This window comes from Chiloscyllium punctatum, chromosome 8, assembly GCF_047496795.1.
Source record: "Chiloscyllium punctatum isolate Juve2018m chromosome 8, sChiPun1.3, whole genome shotgun sequence".
NCBI lineage: Eukaryota > Metazoa > Chordata > Chondrichthyes > Orectolobiformes > Hemiscylliidae > Chiloscyllium > Chiloscyllium punctatum.
The window spans coordinates 94,643,976-94,663,299 of record NC_092746.1 but is presented as its reverse complement, the minus strand read 5'-3'; the positions used below and the strand labels follow the sequence as shown (position 1 = coordinate 94,663,299).

At 43.4% G+C, this 19,324-nt stretch overlaps 1 long non-coding RNA gene across 1 annotated transcript in view; it reads left to right on the top strand.

The window, feature by feature from the left end:
• LOC140480262 (uncharacterized) overlaps positions 1–18,391 on the top strand; it is a 192,368-nt gene extending 173,977 nt beyond the window's left edge. Inside the window, exon 3 of the long non-coding RNA XR_011961237.1 lies at positions 18,298–18,391. This is a non-coding gene — a long non-coding RNA (uncharacterized lncRNA). The remainder of the gene's footprint in view (positions 1–18,297) is intronic.
• Positions 18,392–19,324: the final 933 nt, after the last annotated feature.

The following is a 19,324-nucleotide window of genomic DNA, read 5'->3' as shown; positions in this document are numbered from 1 at the left end:
GTGTTGGTGAAGTTGATGAATTGCTCAACCTCCTCACGGGAGCACAAGGTGGTGCCAATGTAGTGGAGGAAGAGGTTGGGATTGGTGCCGGTGTAATTACGGAAGATGGACTGTTCTACGTAGCCAACAAAGAGACAGGCATAGCAGGGGCCCATACGTGTGCCCATGGCTACCCCTTTGGTCTGGAGGAAGTGGGAGGATTCAAAGGAGAAATTGTTAAGGGTGAGGACCAGTTCAGCCAAATGAATGAGAGAGTCAGTGGAAGGGTACTATTGTGGACATCGGGAGAGGAAGAAATGGAGGACTTGGAGGCCATGGTCATGGCAGATGGAGGTGTAGAGGGATTGGATATCCATGGTGAAGATGAGGCGTTAGGGGCCGGGGAAACGGAAGTCTTGGAGGAGGTGGAGGGCGTGGGTGGTGTCTCGAACGTATGTGGGGAGTTCCTGGACTAGGGGGGATACCACAGTGTCAAGGTAGGTAGAGATGAGTTCAGTGGGGCAGGAGCATGCTGAGACAATGGGTCGGCCAGGGTGGTCAGGCTTGTGGATCTTGGGAAGGAGGTAGAACCCGGCAGTGCGTGGTTCCCAGACTATGAGATCGGAAGCTGTGGGTAGGAGATCTCCTGAGGTGATGAGCTTCTGTATGGTCTGGGAGATGATGGTTTGGTGATGGGGTCATGGTCGAGGGGGCGGTAGGAAGAGGTGTCCTCGAGTTGCCGTTTGACTTCACCGGTGTAGAGGTCAGTGCGCCAGACTACCACTGCGCCCCCTTTATCTGCTGGTTTAATGGTGAAGTCAGGATTTGAGCAGAGGGATTGGAAGGCTGCGCATTGTGAGGGGGAGAGGTTGGAGTGGGGGAGGGGGGTAGACAGGTTGAGGCGGTTAATGTCCCGGCGGCAGTTGGAAATGAAGAGGTCCAGGGCAGGTAATAGGCCAGCGCAGGGTGTCCAGGTGGATGCAGTGTGTTGGAGGTGGGCGAAGGGGTCCTTGGAAGGTGGGCGGGAGTCCTGATTGTGAAAGTAAGCTCGGAGGCGGAGGCGACGGAAGAAGTGTTCGACGCCATGGCATGTATTAAATTCATTGATGCGTGGACGGAGGGGGATGAAGGTGAGTCCTTTGCTGAGGACTGATCGTTCATCCTCAGTGAGGGGGAGGTCGGGGGAACGGTGAAAACTCGGCAGGGCTGGGAGCTGGGATCTGGTGTGGGTGTGGAGCTGGGAGTGGGGGGCGAAGCCAGTAACTGGAGTGGGTGTGTTGGTGGGGGGAATGGGGGTGGAGTCATGAGCAGGGGTGGTGTTCCCCTCAGGGTTCTGGGGGGGTGAGGATGGTGACAGTGGGATCTGTGAGGGGCATTTCAGCAGAATGCAGGTGAGTAGCGTCGGTGGGGGTTGAAGTGGTGGCAAACACGGCAGTCGGGGGGACGGAAGTCACTGAGGGTGTGACATCAGCAATGATGTGAGGGGCGGAAGCGATGTCACGTGTGGTGCATGATGAATTGTGAGGGGCGAAGTGGCTGTGGAAGCAGCCCTGATGGGGACGCAAGTGACATCATCAATCAGCGTGGGGATGGTGTCCGAGCCGCATGGCTAATGGCATCCGAGCAGTTCCAGAGGCCAGGAGAATCTACTGGAATGTTTGAGGAGTGCTGGTTATGGAGGTGGGTAGATAAAAGTTTGTTGTATTTACAGTTTTTGATGTTTGAGATGGAGTTGAAATACTGTTTGTTGAGAGTATGAATTCTCCTGAGGATATAGTAAAGGAGGGGTCCTCTGCAATTCTGAGAGAGTGTGGCCCTCAGCTGAGGCAGGGCTGACTGTAGAGAGGTTAGGTGCCAGCGCATTGCTGCGAGCGTGGAGCGGAGGATCTTGAAGGAGAACCGTTGCTGGTGTTTTTGAATCTGTAGTCTGTACTGTTTGTCCTGTTCGGTTCCGAACTCCGCTGGTTTAAAGGTGGTCTGAAGTCCGTGTGGGATGAGTTGGTTACGGAGGCAGGCACTGAGGAAGCAAATGTGGCTGTGGTAGCGAGTTTGTTTCAGGACATGGTTGAAGAGCTTCAGGGCAGAGGAAATGACCTGGGAGTTGCAGTGGGAGAGGGACTCCCTGAGATTCTTGTAGAAGTATAAAAAATTATGAGGAGCATGGAGAGGATGGATAGTCCTTTTCCCAGGGCAGAAACGTCAAATATTAGAGAACATAGTTTTAAGGTGAGAAGGTGAAAGACTGGTGAGAGTGTGAAAGATTATAGATGAATGAGGCAAGTTTTTTTACACAGAGCTGTTAGGTGCCTGGAATGCTGTACCAGAGGAGGTGGTAGAAACAGATACAATTACACATTTAAGAGGCATTTAGACAGACACATGAACAAGCAGAGAGTAGAGGGATTCAGACCATCTGCAGATGGATCAGATTAGTTTAGAATGACGACAGGAAGGGCACTGATATGGTGGGCTGAAGAGCCTGTTCCTCTACTGTACTGTTCTATGTTCTAATTATAGCAGCCTTGATGAAACTGGTGACCTACAAATCTAGTCATCTGCAGTTATATTACACAACCAAATTTTGTAGACTGAAAAACAACAGGGTACGACAAATTGCCAGAAAACATCCACATAGTCAGCCAATCTTTTCACATAACAGGCACAAGGCAATACATTGATTGAGGAAGAAAGCTTTCTTGCGCAAAAAATATTCAAACCTGAGGAAAACTTTCACATACAATTCATGAGAGATGAACATTGAATGCATTCAAGAGACAGCTAGATACAGCACTTGGGGTGAATGAGATCAAAGGTTATGAGAAGAAAGCAGGATTAGGCTATTCAGTTAGATGATTGGCCACGATCGTGAAGAATGGCGGAGCAGGTTCGAAGGGCCAAATGGCCTCCTCCTGTTCTCCTGTTCCTATCTTCTGTGTTTCTATGTTTCAAAGTTCCTGGTTAAGGCTGCAAACATAGAACGTATTGCCTTTCCTGTACTCTCCCATCGCTATCACATTTAAGTTTCTTCTCACATTAAAATTCAGCAGCCCAGTGAATGGAACCTGACTCATGCAACAAAGCACAGATTCGAGCTCTTTACCAATTTCCCTGACTGTCCGGGTGTGGATAAACTACTGCCGACATAACTCTGCTTTGCCAGCCATGCTTCACAGTTCACAGAGAATCTGACACCAGTAGCTGCATTATGACTACAGTCACATCACGATGCCAGTTTATAATAATTCAAGAGAACTTTGGATAAATACGAATAAATGACCTGTTCTGTGATGGCTTTTTCAGGGAAGCTTTCCAACAAACATTCATGGCTGAGAGGATTAGTCAGTGTGTAGGGAATCGAGCAATGCTACTGTCTAACAGGTTCCCAGGAAGTAAATAAGAGAAGTGCATCAATATGCTGATGTTGTTTTCCCTTTTACTGAAGTTGATTTACTGTAATGTGCTGTTTGAAGTGTGTATTACCAGAATTTCAGTTGTTATTTTAGATTTCTAGCATCAGTGTTTTACTTTTTGTAAAGTATTTATTATAATCTCATATTTGCTCAATACCTCTTGCTGACAATGGGCCTAAGTTCAGGAAATTGCCTGAAGAGATCAGACACTGGATTAGTGGTGCTGGAAGAGCACAGCAGTTCAGGCAGCATCCAACGAGCAGCGAAATCGATGTTTCGGGATGAAGGGCTTTTGCCCGAAACGTCGATTTCGCTGCTCGTTGGATGCTGCCTGAACTGCTGTGCTCTTCCAGCACCACTAATCCAGTATTTGCTTTCCAGCATCTGCAGTCATTGTTTTTACCCCAAAGAGATCAGACACCAATTGGCATCTACTGCTGTTCACTGGAGCAGGTATACATAAGGCCATTGGTACCAACGAGAAAGGAAACAGTGGTTGTTTCAGATTCCAGTGAGATGCACAGATTCAGCAAATTTACTTTATTGGTCGTTTCTCATTTATCTTTTCATCTTGACATCCATTAGCTGATCTATATATCATTACATTACTAGGATGATAAAATAATTACACAATACTTTAACAAGTTACCCGATAAAATTAATGAAACTGAAACAGGTCTTGTTTGTCGAATTCACATCCTCTCAGATCAGTTTCTAGGGGAAAGGGCAGAAGAGGGGACAAGGTGAGAGTTTCCTTCAGATATCTGACACTGACACATTGGACAACTGGTCTCCTTCGATGGAACAAATTCTTCTCAATTTTCCTCTCCCTTGGGTGCAGTTTATAGAAGAATGTTGCTGAGGAAGATTGCACACGTTTCTAATGAATCTGCTCCATTTCCAGTCCTTCAATTAAATGGATGGAAAACTATTGAAGTAACAAAACTCCCTTCTCTGTCTATTCCTCCCCTATTTGCTGCACCAAAGCAACAATTACCTATGTTTAACCTTTCCTTAAAACTTTTCGGCTATTTTTATTTTATTAATGGGATGTGGGCATCATTGAGCTAGGCCAGCAGTTATTGTCCATGTTTGGTTGCACTTGAGAAGGTGGTGGTGAGCTGCCTTCTTGAACTGCTGCAGCCCATGTGCTGCAGGTAAACCCATGATATCATCAGGGAGTTCCAAGATTTTGATACAGTAATGGTGATAAATTTCCAAATAGGGGTGATGAGTGGCTTGAATCCATTGCGCCTGAGCAAAGAACATAAAGAAGACAATAAAAACAAGTGGAGTTTTTGTCTCGGAATCAGTCCCTCTTCCACTCTAATGATAGTTTTGACTTCATCAGCAACTTAAAATACTACCTCAGTAACCATAGTAACATTGCTATTATAATGATGATGTGGTGTTGCTATAGATACGACACATTCAGCATAGAGCCTGCAAGTAAAGTCAGCTAATAATGAAAGACACATAATTTGACCCAACATATCTTAATGCTCTGTAAACATCCACACAATCGTGAAGATTTAAATCAGCATCAGTTTAAACGGTGTCTTCTAAATATTTGCTTTTTCTAATGCCACATTTGATTATTTTTTATTATTATATCTTCATGCCAAAAAGATGGAAGTTGTAGTGTACCTCTACTGAGAACAACCTTATCCTTATCTAGTCTTAATAAGCTCATTCACACTTCAACAAACATAATGTGCTCCTCGATAGCCCATGCTGTTGTGCAGAACTCTGAAATACAGAACAAGTTCGCAAACTGTTCAAAAACTATAAAGCCTTTCTGAATATTGAGATGAGAAACACAAACACCTGGAGAGCATTTCGAGTCTATATAAGAACAACAAAATAATATATATTTTTTAAAAATCACTAATGGGAAAACTGTGTTATACCTCCAAGAACCGGAATCACTCGTTATCTGGTTTAGTTTGAATAAGTTTTGTGAGCTTTCTTGTACACTGTAATTTCATATTCAGAGACAAGAAGAAGGTAAAACAAACTTGATTTGTCAATCTCTATATTTACAGTAAACAGCTGACAATCTGTTTCTTCTCCTTTTGACTTGTATGCTCTGCAAAAAGGCAATTTGATTGTAAACTTTGATAACCTACAATATTTCTTGGCATGGTGTATTCACCATATTTTCCATGGATTCATCAATGTGAGAACTATTTGTCATATTAAGTACAACTATTCCCTAATCTCTTGACGTATCTCTTTCTCCATTGCCCTATTACCAGTCAATATCTTACACTATGTAAACCTCTTTATACTTGTGCATCTCAGACTTCTGGATATTCATAATCCAGATATTCTTCATAGGTATCTCTATTGGAACATGCAAAACAAAACAAAAATACTTCATCTTTGGTATAATCTAAATATTGTCTTTTACAATCCCATACAAGACATGGGATTCACAGACAACATCCTGTTACTTCATACATCCATTAAAATGCTTTTTCTCAGAACAATACAGTCAATTAAAGTTGAGCCAATAGTCATTCAGCAGTTTGACAGGCATGATCAATCAAATGATTGGAAACAATATCACTTAATCTTATTGTGGATCCCTATGGAAACCAAACTGATTGACATCACAACTGAAGGTTTTTTTAACTTATTCATTTTGTGGGATGTGGGTATCGTTAGCTGGCCAGTATTTATTGCCCATCCCTAACTGCCCTTAAGAATGTGGTGGTGAGCTGCCTTCTTGAACCGCTGCAGCCACCTGCTATGGGTTGGCCCAACAATGCTCTTGGTGAGGGAATTCCAGCATTTTGACGCACCAATAGTGAAGGAACAGTGACATATTTCCAAGTCAGGATCGTGAGGGGCTTGGAGGGGAACTTGAAGATGGTGGTGTTCCCATTTATCAGTTGCCCTTGTCCTTTTAGATGGAGGCAGTTGTGGATTTGGAAGGTGCTGTCTGAGGATCTTTGGTGATAATTCACACTGCTGCTAATAAGTTTCAGTGGTGTAGGGGGTGGATGTTTGGTGGTTCCAATCAAGTGGGCTGCTTTGACCTGGCTAGTGTCAAGCTTCTTGAGTGTTGTTGGGGCTGCATTCAGCCAGGCAAATGGGGAGTATTCCATCATATGCCTCTCTTGTGCCTTGTAGATGGTGGACAGGCTTTGGGAGCATAGGAGGTAAGTTACTCGCCATAGTATTCATGGCTTTTGACCTACTCTTATCGCCACTGCATTTATGTGGTGAGTCCAATTGAGTTTCTGGTCAATGATAACTCTAAAGATGTTGATAGTGGGGGAATTCAGTGATGGTAATGACATTGAATGTCAAGGGGCAGTGCTTAAATTGATTCTTGGTGATGGTCATAGCCTGACATTCGTGTGCCATGAATGTTACTTGCCACTTGTCAGCCCAAGCATTTGGAGATAGACTGCTTCAGTGTCTGAGGAGTCGTGAATGGTGCTGGACATTGTGCAATCATCAGTGAACATCCCCACTTCTGACCTTATGATGGAGGAAAAGTCATTGATGAAGCAGCTGAAGATGTTTGAGCCGAGGACACTACTCTGAGGCCAAAAGAGAAAATGCTGGAAAATCTCAGAAGGTCTGGCAGCATCTGTAATGTTAGAAAAGAGCTGACGTTACACTACTCTGAGGAACTCCTGCAGAGATGTCCTGGCGCTGAGATGACTGACCTCCAATAACCTCACCTCTGATGTGTCAGGCATGACTAACTACTGGAGAGTTTTTCCCCTGATACTCATTGATTCCAGTTTTGTTAGGGCTCTGTGATGCCACACTCAGTTGAATGCGGCCTTGATGTCAAGGACTGTCACTCTCACCTCACCTCTGGAATTCAGCTCTTTTGTCCATGTTTGAACCAAGCCTGTAATGAGATCAGGAGCTGAATGGCCCTGGTGGCATCCAAACTGGGCATCGCGGAACTGTTATTGCTGAGCAGATGCTGCTTGATAGGTCTGCTGATGTCAACTTCCATTACTTTACCGAGAGTAGACTGATGGGCAGTAAGTGACTGGGTTGGATTTGTCCTGCTTTTTGTGTACAGGACATACTTGGGCAATTTTCCACATTGTCGGGTAGATGCCAGTGTTGTAACTGTACTGGAATGGCTTGACTAGGAGAGCAGTAAGTTCTCGAGTACAAGTCTTCAGTACTATTGCCAGAATTTGTGAGGACCCATTGCCTGATCAGTATCCAGTGCCTCCAAAAATCGAATTGGCTGAAAACTGGTGCCTGTAATTCTGGAAACCATTGGAGGAGGCCGAGATTAATCATCCACTCGGCACTTCTGGCGGAAGGTTGCTGCGAAAGCTTCAGCCTTATCTTTTGCACTAACGTACTGGGCCCTTCCATCAGTGAGAATGGGGATATTTGTGGAGCCTCCTCCTCTAGTGAATTATTCTGGAAGTGAATATTCTTGCCTGTCAGAAGTGTGCTGATGCAATACAATGCTAAATTCGCACTGGCATTTAGTTATATTTGAAGTTTATTTTACTTATCTTTTCATTGGACTTGCAAACCTTTTATAAAAGCATCTAACCAATAACTTCTAAAAGAATTTGTTCATGAGTTGTAAATATTGTTTGCTGTGCTAAGCATTTATTGCCTAGCCCGAGTTGCCCTTGAGAAGGTCGAGAACACTGCAGTCCTTGAGGTGGAGAGTCACCCACAGTGCTGTTGGGAAGGGAGCTCCAGAATTCCAGCCCAGCAACAGTGAAGGAAGAACAACATAGTCCCAAGTCAGTTTGGTATGCGCTTCAGAGGGGAACCTGTGTGGTAATGTTCCTATTCCCATGCAGTAGGTGTTAGAGGTCAGAGGTTCGTAAGATGTTGTCAGATGAGCCTTGCTGCTACTTGCATTTGAAAATAATGAAGGTTGCTGACTGCTGTATCACTCAACAATAGCTTCATGATCATCGTTAGATTCTTAATCCAGTATTTTCTTTTATTGAATTCAAATTCCACCATCTGCCATGGTGGGATTTGAACCAAGGTCTCCAGGATTATCTTTGCAGATTTCTACTGCAGGCATTGGCAACAGTTGAAATTATTTTAAGATACAAAAGTAGCTATGAGCACCAAAACCTCATGAATAGCCTTATTGGCTCAATGGAAATATCAGCCTGTCCTTTAGCCTGAGCCCCTGGATTAATAGTCTAGTGATATTACCACGATAGGCATTACCTCCTCTCCTCCTATGTACTGTAGGCCACCTTTAAACATGAGTAGTTGCTTTTTCCTCATGAGGTAAACCGTCTGAGAAGGCACAACCAGTGCCAGCAGTACTCCGAAAAATGTAGATGAGATAGAGGGGCCAGTTTTGGAATAAACTTAGAGTCATAGAGATGTACAGCACAGAAACAGACCCCTCAATGCCGACCAGATATCCTAAACTAATCTAGTCCCATTTGCTAGCATTTGGCCCCTATCCCTCTAAACCTTCCTATTCATATCCCCTTCCACATGCCTTTTAAATGCTGCAATTGTAGTAGCCTGCAGCACTCCCTCTGGCAGCTCACTTCATACACGTACCAACCTCTGCATGAAATGTTGCTCCTTAGGTCTCTTTTATATCTTTCCCCTCTCACCCTAAACCTATGCCCTCCAGTTCTGGACTCCCTAACCCCAGGGAAAAGACTTTGTCTATTTATCCTATCCATGCCCCTCATGATTTTGTAAATCTCTATAAGGTCACCTCTCAGCCTCTGACGCTCCAGAGAAAACAGCCCTAGCTTATTAAACCTCTCCCTATAGCCCAAATCCTCCAAACCTGGCAACATCCTTGTAAATCTTTCAAGTTTCACAACATCCTTCCAATAGGACAGAGACCAGAATTGCACTCAACATTCCAAAAGTGGCCTAACCAATGTCATGTACAGCCACAGCATGACCTCCTAACTCCTGTACTCAGTACTCTGACTAATAAAGGACAGCATACCAAACGCCTTCTTCACTATCCTATCTACCTGCGATTCCACTTTCAAGGAGCTATGAACCTGCACTCCAAGGTCTCTTTGTTAGGCAACACTCCGTAGGACCTTACCATTAAGTGTATAATTCCTCCTCTGATTTGCTTTTCCAAAATGCAGCACCTCATATTTATCTAAATTAAACTCCATCTGACACTCCTCAGCTCATTGGCTTATCTGATCAAGAGGTTAAAAACAATGACTGCAGATGCTGGAAACCAGATTCTGGATTCGTGGTGCTGGAAGAGCACAGCAGTTCAGGCAGCATCTAAGGAGCTTCGAAATCGACGTTTCGGGCAAAAGCCCTTCATCAGGAATAAAGGCAGTGAGCCTGAAGCGTGGAGAGATAAGCTAGAGGAGGGTAGGGGTGGGGAGGAAGTAGCATAGAGTACAATGGGTGAATGGGGGAGGGGATAAAGGTGATAGGTCAGGGACGAGAGGGTGGAGTAGATAGGTGGAAAAGGAGATAGGCAGGTAGGACAAGTCCGGCCAAGTCATGGGGACAGAGCTGAGCTGGAAGTTTAGAACTAGGGTGAGGTGGGGGAAGGGGAAGTGAGGAAACTGTTGAAGTCCACATTGATGTCCTCGGGTTGAAGTGTTCCGGAGGTGGAAGATGAGGCGTTCTTCCTCCAGGCGTCTGGTGGTGAGGGAGCGGCGGTGAAGGAGGCCCAGGACCTCCATGTCCTCAGCAGAGTGGGAGGGGGAGTTGAAATGTTGGGCCATTAAGATCCCATTGTAATCTGAGGTAACCTTCTTCACTTGAGCATCTTGGTTGAAGTGTGTTACCCGAGAAATGCAGACGGGTTGGCGTGGGAGTGATAGGGATTGAAGGTTTTATATTCTCGAGTAGAGTGGTGCTGGAAAAGCACAGCAATTCAGGCAGCATCCGAGGAGCAGGAAAATCAATGTTTCGGGCAAAAGCCCTTCATCAAGAATTGAAGGTTTTATAGACAAAGAAAATGTTGGTACTGGAATGCTGTTGGGTATGGAAGGTTTGAGTTATAAAGAAAGGCTGGATAGGTTAGGACCTTCTTCACTGGAATGGAGGAGGTTAGGAGGTGACCTGATAGAAGTTTATAAAATAATGAGAGGTATGGTAGAACTAGTGGTAGTTGTCTTTTCCCTAGAATGGCCCATTTTTAAGGTGAGGGAAGAGAGATTTAAAGAAGACGAGAGGCAAATTTTTTTTACACAGAAGGTGGTTTGTGTGTAGAATGAACTTCCTGAGGTAGTGGTGGATGTGGGTACAATTAAAATTTTTAAAATACATTTCGATGGATACATAAACAGAAAAGGTTTAGAGGGATATGGGCCAGGACCAGGCAGGTGGGCATAGTTTAGTTTGGGATTGTGTTCAGTATGGACTGCTTGGACTGGAGAGTCTGTTTCCATGCTGGATGATTCTTTGAAGAGATTGCAATACACATTACACAAGTGTTCCATCCACACTTCTCGTTGCCTTGGAAAGGCATCAAAGACCCCTCCCACCCTGGATATAATCTCTACCAACCTTTTCCAGTAGAACATACAAAAACATACATATCCCAACAGATTCAAGAACAACTTCTTCCCTGCTGTTATTAGACTTCTGAATGGACCTCTCAAATTTCCAATCTAATGTTAATCTTGCTTTTTGTGCACTTTCTTTGCAGCCACAGCTTTGTAATCCTTGCTCTGTTCAGTCACAGGTATTTGTACTTTATAATTTGCTTGTACTGCATTCAAAACAAAACATTTCATTGTACCTAGGTACATGTGACAATAATAAATCAAATTAGATAGGACAATAGGAACTTTGAATCTGAGATTTTCTGAACCACAAGTTGATGTAATGTTAACCAGGTCAGTGGTATAGGGCATGCAAGTAATCACAAGCAGAGGTCAAAGGTGATAATTAACATTTCTTTACGCGAGTTTGTTATTGTATTTTTTTGTTAAAAAGTCACTTCGGGTGCTTCAATTGCTTTAAAAGGAGAATCAGATAAATACTTGAGAAAGAGGACTGAGCATGTATATGAGAAGCAGGAAGACAGGGAGATGAAATGGCCCATCTGGAGGAAAGCACCAGTGTGGACTTAATGGGCTATTTGGTTTACTTCAGTGCTGTAACATTCTTTAATCCCCATTTCATATTTATGGTATATTTTTGTTCCTGTTTGGTTCCTTGCATTTCTAAGCTCATTTTGACCAAGATAAGAAAATGTTCTTGTCACATTGTGGGCATCGTGATGGCGCAGTGGTCAGCACTGCTGCCTCATAGCTCCAGGGACCTGTGGCAAAAGTGAGGACTGCTGATGCTGGAAACCAGGGTTTAGATCAGAGTGGTGCTGGAAAAGCACAACAGGTCAGGCAGCATCCGAGGAGCAGGAAAATTGACGTTTTGGGCAAAAGCCCTTCATCAGGGATGGCTTTTGCCCCAAACATCGATTTTCCTGCTCCTCGGATGTGGCCTGACCTGCTGTGCTCTTCCAGCACCACTCTGATCAAAGACCAGGGACCTCTGTTCAATTCCAGCCTTGGGTGAATGTCTGTGTGGATGTGAAGAGTTACAGACAAAGATGAAAGACTTAACAGCAATCTAGGTTTGCTCAATGTATCTTTTTAATCGCATGACATTGTGATCTTTGGCTATAAATTCTGTGCCTTATGACCCTGTCCCGTTAGTTACCCGATGAAGGAGCAGCATTTTTAAAGCTAGTACTTCCAGATGAACCTGTTGGACTATAGCCTGGTGTTGTTGGATTTTTAACCTTATCTGTGTGGAGTTTGCACATTCTCCCAGTGTCTGCATGGGTTTCCTCCGGGTGCTCCAGTTTTCTCCAATAGTCTCAAGATGTGCAGGTTAACTGGATTGGTGATGCTAAATTGTTCTGTAGTGTCCAAGGATACGCAGGCTAGGTGGATTAGCCATTATTCTGGATTAGAGTAGTGCTGGAAAAGCACAGCAGTTCAAGCAGCATCCGGGATTAGCCATTAAAAATGCAGGTTTATGGGAAAGAGTGGTGGAGTGGGGCTGGGTGAGATATCCGTCAGGGATTCGGTGTAGACTTGATGGGTTGAATGGCCTCCATATGGACTGTAGGGATTCTATGACACTACCACAACCTTTATCTGTCTGCTGACTGCACCTTTAGATCAGATTTCCTTGACATGTGAATCATTATCTCTCAGGTATTTTTGATGTACTACAAAGCTGAGGGAAATTGGACTTGACTCAAATGCCATACCAACTATTCGTCATGAGAGCAGATTCTGTGATTGGATTATTAACAGAGGGCTCCCATTCTGTCAACAGATGGAACAATAAAGCCAAATCCCATCAACTGAACTGATTTTTCTCAGTGGTTGGTTGCCAGATTCTAGAGACATTCAACTGAGTCACTTTGCCTGTCTGTCAGTCATCACCGCACATCAGAAGCAGTTGATTTGCTATATTCAACGCAAGTACAACAAAACTCCCATTTCCTAAATTCAGGAAAATAGCCACACCTGTCTTTTTGTGTCAAATTTATAGAAACAAATACCCTTAAAAAATATTGAATAGATTATCACATCTCCAGCTGTTTCCAGTCATTGGTGTTCCAGTATTTTGCCTGCATTTAACAATTTAAGGCTGTCATTTCCATTGAGACAATAAGACTATTATTCAGGTTTTGATGCTCATTGCTATTTTTGTATCTTAAAGTCATTTCACCAGCTGCCAATGCCTGCAGTAGAAATCTGCAAAGATCATTCGTACCCTGTCAGTCTGCAGCAATAACTCCCATCAGAAGAAATCACTAGCAAGATCATACGGAAATTAGAATGCTTTCTCCACATTCCTGTAAATAAGAGTTCAACTCATGAGAAACCAGCCTGCTGACCCAAATGGCCTGAGTAGTTGATTTCAGCAGTTCTTATACCCCTCTGGATATCTTAGTCTACATTGTTTTGATTCATCATTTTGCATCTGGATCAAAAACAACCCAGACTTAAGCATCTAATCTCGACTGGTTTTCCAGTGAGAGCGTTGACAGAATGGTGCATTGCTGATAATATTGTCCTTCAGACAAAATATTGAACTTTTGTCCTGGCTGCCTCTTTGATTGAATGTTGAATACTCTGGCTTAGAGTTTCTGACCAAAATGCTTAGAGTAATCCATCTAAAATACTGATGGCATTGCAATGGGAAATTCTGATCTCCTGTGTCACGATTCAAAGACGCCCATGGCGTCATCTTGCTGCCTTGGCCAACATTTGTCCCTCAAGTAATCATCGAATCTTATAACAGAGGAGGGGGGGATTTGGCTTGCTTTGCTGAGCAGGCTCTGAAAAAAACAATAGAATTTTGACCCACAGCCCAACTTCTTTGCAGAACCCTGCGAATCTCTCCTCTGCAAGTGCACTTTTTGGTTGCCTTTGGAAAATTAACACAGAATGTGCTTTCAAGGAATCCATTGAAATCTAAACAAACTACAATGCACAGAAATACTTCCATATTCCCTCATTTCTGCCAGTTATTTTAAATTGATTACTTGTGCTTACCTAATCACTTGTTAGAGCAAATATCTCTATATGATCTATGTAAGTCCTTCATACTTTTAGGGACAGAGTCATAGAGATGTACAGCATGGAAACAGACCCTTCGGTCCGACTCGTCCATGCTGACCAGCTATCCCAACTCAATCTAGTCCCACCTGCCAGCACCCGGCCCATATCCCTCCAAACCCTTCCTATTCATATACCCATCCAGATGCCTTTTAAATGTTGTAATTGTGTGAGCGTCTACCATTTCCTCTGGCAGCTCGCTCCATACACGTACCACGGTCTGCGTGAAAACGTTGGTCCTTAGGTCTCTATTATATCGTTCCCCTCTCACCCTAAACGTATGCCCTCTAGTTCTGGACTCCCCCATCCCAGGGAAAAGACATTGTCAATTTATTCTATCCATGCCCATCATGATTTTATAATCTTGTAGATGGTTAGCCCTCAGCCTCTGACGCTCCAGGGAAAACAGCCCCAGCCTATTCATCCTCTCCCTATAGCTCACTCCTCCAACCCTGGCAACATCCTTGTAAATCTCTTCTAAACCCTTTCAAGTTTCACAACATCCTTCCGATCGAAAGGAGACCAGAATTGCACACAATATTGCAAAAGTGGCCTAACCAATGTCCTGTACAGCTGCAACATGACCTCCCAACTCCCATACTCAATACTCTTGACCAATAAAGGAAAGCATACCAAACACCTTCTTCACTATCCTATCTACCTGCGACTCCACTTTCAAGGAGCTATGAACCTGCACTCCAATGTCTCTTTGTTCAGCAACACTCCCTAGGACCTTACCATTAAGTGTATAAGTCCTGCTAAGATTTGTTTTCCCAAAATGCAGTACCTCGCATTTATCGAAATTAAATTCCTTCTGCCACTTCTCAGCTCATTGGCCCATCTGATCAAGATCGCATTGTAATGTGAGGTAACCTTCTTCACTGTCCACTATACCTCCAGTTTTGGTGTCATCTGTAAACTTACTAACTATTTTAATTAGTTCGATGAGGTTTCCCCAAAATCTCTGCACTCCAAGCTTCATCGCTGCTCATAACTGAAGTCCTTCTTCCCTAGTACCATCCTGATAAATCTTCTTCACATCTACTCCAATTACTGAATATCCTTGTTAATAGCTTGGAATTGTACAGAAAGTTTAAGCTGAGGCCTATCCACTGATCTGTAAAAGTTTAGATAACTTGATTGTTTTGATGTTTAATTCTCCTTTACAGAAAGGTAGGATTCCGTCAATTTTCTTATTTGTCTTATTATCTTGCCCCGTCAGTATAAAAAATTCTGATTATGCACCCGAGGTCCTATGTTCTTGTACTCCCCTCACAATGGTGTAATTTATATTCTATTGTTGCTTTAGGATGTTCCTCCCTTAGGATATCATTTCACACTTATCTGCATCTGCACTTGCATCTGCTAAAAACATGTTCAGTTTAGCTGTCTGTCTTTGTCCTCCTGAAGTCTGCTGCTATCCACCTCACTAAGTAATAGACCTTCATGTTCTGTACAATGTGAAAACAATGAAATTGTACTCTGAATGTCAGGTAATTTATATGTGGGATAAACATTGGCCCTATCTCAGGAGTCCCCTCTGTATACTTCTCTCCAGTATTAATGATTCCTGTAAAGATTGATAACTTTTAATGAGAGAGATGAATTTTCCAGTGACCAAAAGAAAAGAAAGAATTCCCTATGACAAGGTTCAATTTTAAAGACTTTTACTGTCACGAAGAAACTAAAATCAAGATTAACTAAACAACGTATTGAATGTTATTGCTGAACTAGCTGCATAGAGGCCAGTATCCTGTGACCAGTATTTATTTATATGTGGACTGTACGTGAACTAGCTAGTCAGTCAGAACTAGTCACTAGAGTGAGGAGAATCCCTGAGACTCCTGTTTATTTTTTTTAAAAATTAAACAATTACAAAAGACGTTACAGAAAAACAGTTAACATTTACAGCTGTACACAACAGCAATTTTACAAGGGAGAGGAGCAGCAAAGCTAGGCCCCAAACCCTACCGTTCAACCAGTTTACAGGGAATTGAGGCAAACCACAAATCTCAGTTTCAAATATAAAAAGACAACAATGACATTTGTACATAAGACAATCCTGTTACATAAAAAAGTGCAGACAATACAGACCCAGCAAGCCCCTGTCCCTCCCACCTTCTGACCACTCTAAGGCAGCCCACCCCTACATACCTTCTGGCTCTCTGTCCACCCCATGCCCCTACCAGTTCTTGGTCCGCCCTGACACACCTTTCGACCACCTCTAGGACATCCCGTCCCGTTACCCGCCCGGGGTGACAGCGCGGAGGACGGCTACCCACCTTCTGGCTGTCTACCCCTACATACCATTGGGCTCTCATCCATGCCGATGCGCCGTCCGGCCAGTGGGCTATCCTGGCACACCTTCCGGCCACCTCTAGGACAGCCCATCCCATTCCCAGGGACAACAGCGTGCAGGGTAGCCCACAAGCCTTCTGGCTCTCGGCTGCTCTGACACATCTTTCGACCAGCTCTCGGACAGCCGTCCCGATCACTCATTCTCAGGACAACAATGCTCAGAATGGCCTACCCACCATCTGGCTCTCGGGGAGACTGGCATACCCACCCTCCGGCTTTCGGGACAGCCTACCAATCTTCAGGATCACAGGATGGCCTACCCACCCTCCGGCTCTCGGGGTGACGACTTTCAGGATGACCCATGAGCCTCCCAGCTCATAGTAAGACCTGCCAGACCCAGGGACACACAAGACAGTGTAGGCGATAACCCCAACAAACCATATGACAGTTAATTACCAACAAACAGAGTCCTATTTAGTCCAGAGTTCATTAGCACCGACAGTTTTCTTCAAAATGTAGAGTCCTTTTCCAGGAACAGAGTCCAGTCCAGTATACAATGTGCATTGTCAGAAATAGAGTCTTCGCCAACCTGCAGAATCTGTTACTAAAAACGGAGACTGCAACTAAAGGCAGAGTCCATTCCCAAAGGTAGCAAATGCACACCCCACAGCACCCAGGTGTTCAGTCTCCATAGAGTCCTGGCACATCCTTGGAAAACCAGGCCCACTCACTCACAGGAACACAGTACATTGTACAGGTGCAGTTAACTCACTGGGGTTTTGGTCCACTCCTGAAGGCAAGATCTTCTCCCAAACTCCAGGATACAGCAAATACTCACCTCCCAGCACACACAGGTGTTCAATCTTCAGAGGCCCAGTCCCAGGGCTAAGCCTCCCCACAGGAACAGCTCCTCTGGTAAAATGTATGTCTTCCACAAGGGCTCAGTCCAACCACCAAAAACAGTGAAGACACATACAAAAAACAAAGGAAACCAGAGTCGAAGGGCTAAGCCCTATCACAAAATTAACATTGTCCTTTTCTCAAAAAGTAGGAAAAGAGTAACACACAGGCTGTAACTAGTTAGTGAAACAACAATCCCTTAATGAGAACTGAGTTACACCTGAAACACATTATGTTCATCAGGAGTTTAACAATCAGTCCTCACTAAAAGGAATGTCCCTTAACAAACTGGCTCAATAATTCAGCCAGTTCAGGAATCGGGTTTCCCCCTCCCAAAAAAAAAGGAAGCAGAAACTAACAGTAACACACTGACTGTAGCAGCAGACAGCACAGAGTCAATCTCCTAAACTGAGAAGACTTCTGTATCTCCTGTTTATATCTGTCAGCCAGTACTCCCTGATTGCCCCAACAGGGAACACATACTCAAGGAGATCCATCTGGCCAATTGTGTCCAATCACTACAATTGCTCTTCTCCAGAACCACCTCTTGAGGACTGGGTAAAATTCAGACAAGTGTCTTATGTTTTCTTTGCTATGAATTATCTTTCCTTATTAAAGGATGGCGAGGTAATTACTTGTTTCTCTGTTGTGCCTGTTTCATTCTAGATTTTATTCTATGCTGGAATTGATAACAAGCAAAATTGTTCAGTTCTCCCAGCTGAGTTTTAAATGTCGATGGAATGACTTGCGGTGAATACATTCTCTGTATTAACTACTAACTTGGGTTGAGATCAAGCTGTTTTTCCTTTCTGTTTCTGTTGTTCTTCTTACTATTGGCCTTTAACTGTTCAATAAGGCTGTAAACTCATGTCTAGCTGCAGTTTAATGCTCATCAAACACATCAAAGATGTGAAAGGCCTGAACGATGTCTCCCAAAAACAAGCTGATATGAATCTGTCACTTGAAAAAAGGAGAACCTGTTAGTAAAAAAAACTCAGGCGGGTTGAATGACTAGTGACTGTTTGAGAATTTACTCAATGCTATTTGGAATAAATATGTCTCAATGCTATTTGGAATAAACAACCCCTCAAAAATTTTGAACTAAGGCTGCTTTTCTAATGTAAAAATGTGGTTCTGTTTTCCAGAAGGAAGCTCGAGGCACCTATTGGATCTAACTAAGGAATTCCTTCCTAATTGGAAGCTAAGGGCTGTATTAATAAAATGTTGTTATGTGTGGAACATTTTTTAATTCACTTGTGTTCAACTGCTAGCATATAAATGTTTATTAATGGGGAATATGCTAATGTATTTTATGTAGAATAAAGCCTCAAAGGACTACAGTGACATATGTATACCCACAATGAATGGAGAAAAGTGAATACTGCTTGAAAGATACCTCAAACAGTACGTTTAGACAATTGTATTTTGAGTGCAGTTCAAAAATAGAACATCAGTGGAACTTTAATTCAAAATGATATATTTTCAATTTTATATGCAATAAAACTGAATCAGTCCTAGAAATTTATGAAAATACAAGATAGAAGGATGGTTGGCCTGTTTGACAACTGACAACTGGTATGGAGTGTGATAGATTCAATCTTACAGACCCCTGAATGTGTGGTTTCAAACATATTCTTGAAAGGAGTCAGGACATCCCTGAGCAAAAGGAAAGTAAATCAGAGATTGAATTGATGCCAAGGTATTTTGTTGCACACCTTTGTTATTGGCTATTAGTGACAACTGCCAGAGACCTGGAATTGAACTTTGGTCTGGTAAAACCATAAATCAGTTAAAAACAATTTTAACTTGTATCCCCTTTGTTCGCCTAACAGAAATTGAGCGGGTGGGCGAAGGTCAATTATAATGAAGACTGCCCATTGATTCTGTTCAGTGTGTCTTCTGCCTTTAAACATGCTTTATCAGAACCAGTGATGCATTTAAAGTTAAAATTCACACAACACCAGGTTATTAGATTACTTACTTACAGTGTTGAAACAGGCCCTTCGGCCCAACAAGTCCACCCTGATCCGCCAAAGCGCAGCCCACCCAGACCCATTTCCCTACATTTAATAGGCCAACAGGTTTACTTGGAAGCACTTGATGAAGGAGCAGCGTTCCGAAAGCTAGTGCTTCCAAATAAACCTGTTGGACTATAACCTGGCGTTGTGTGAT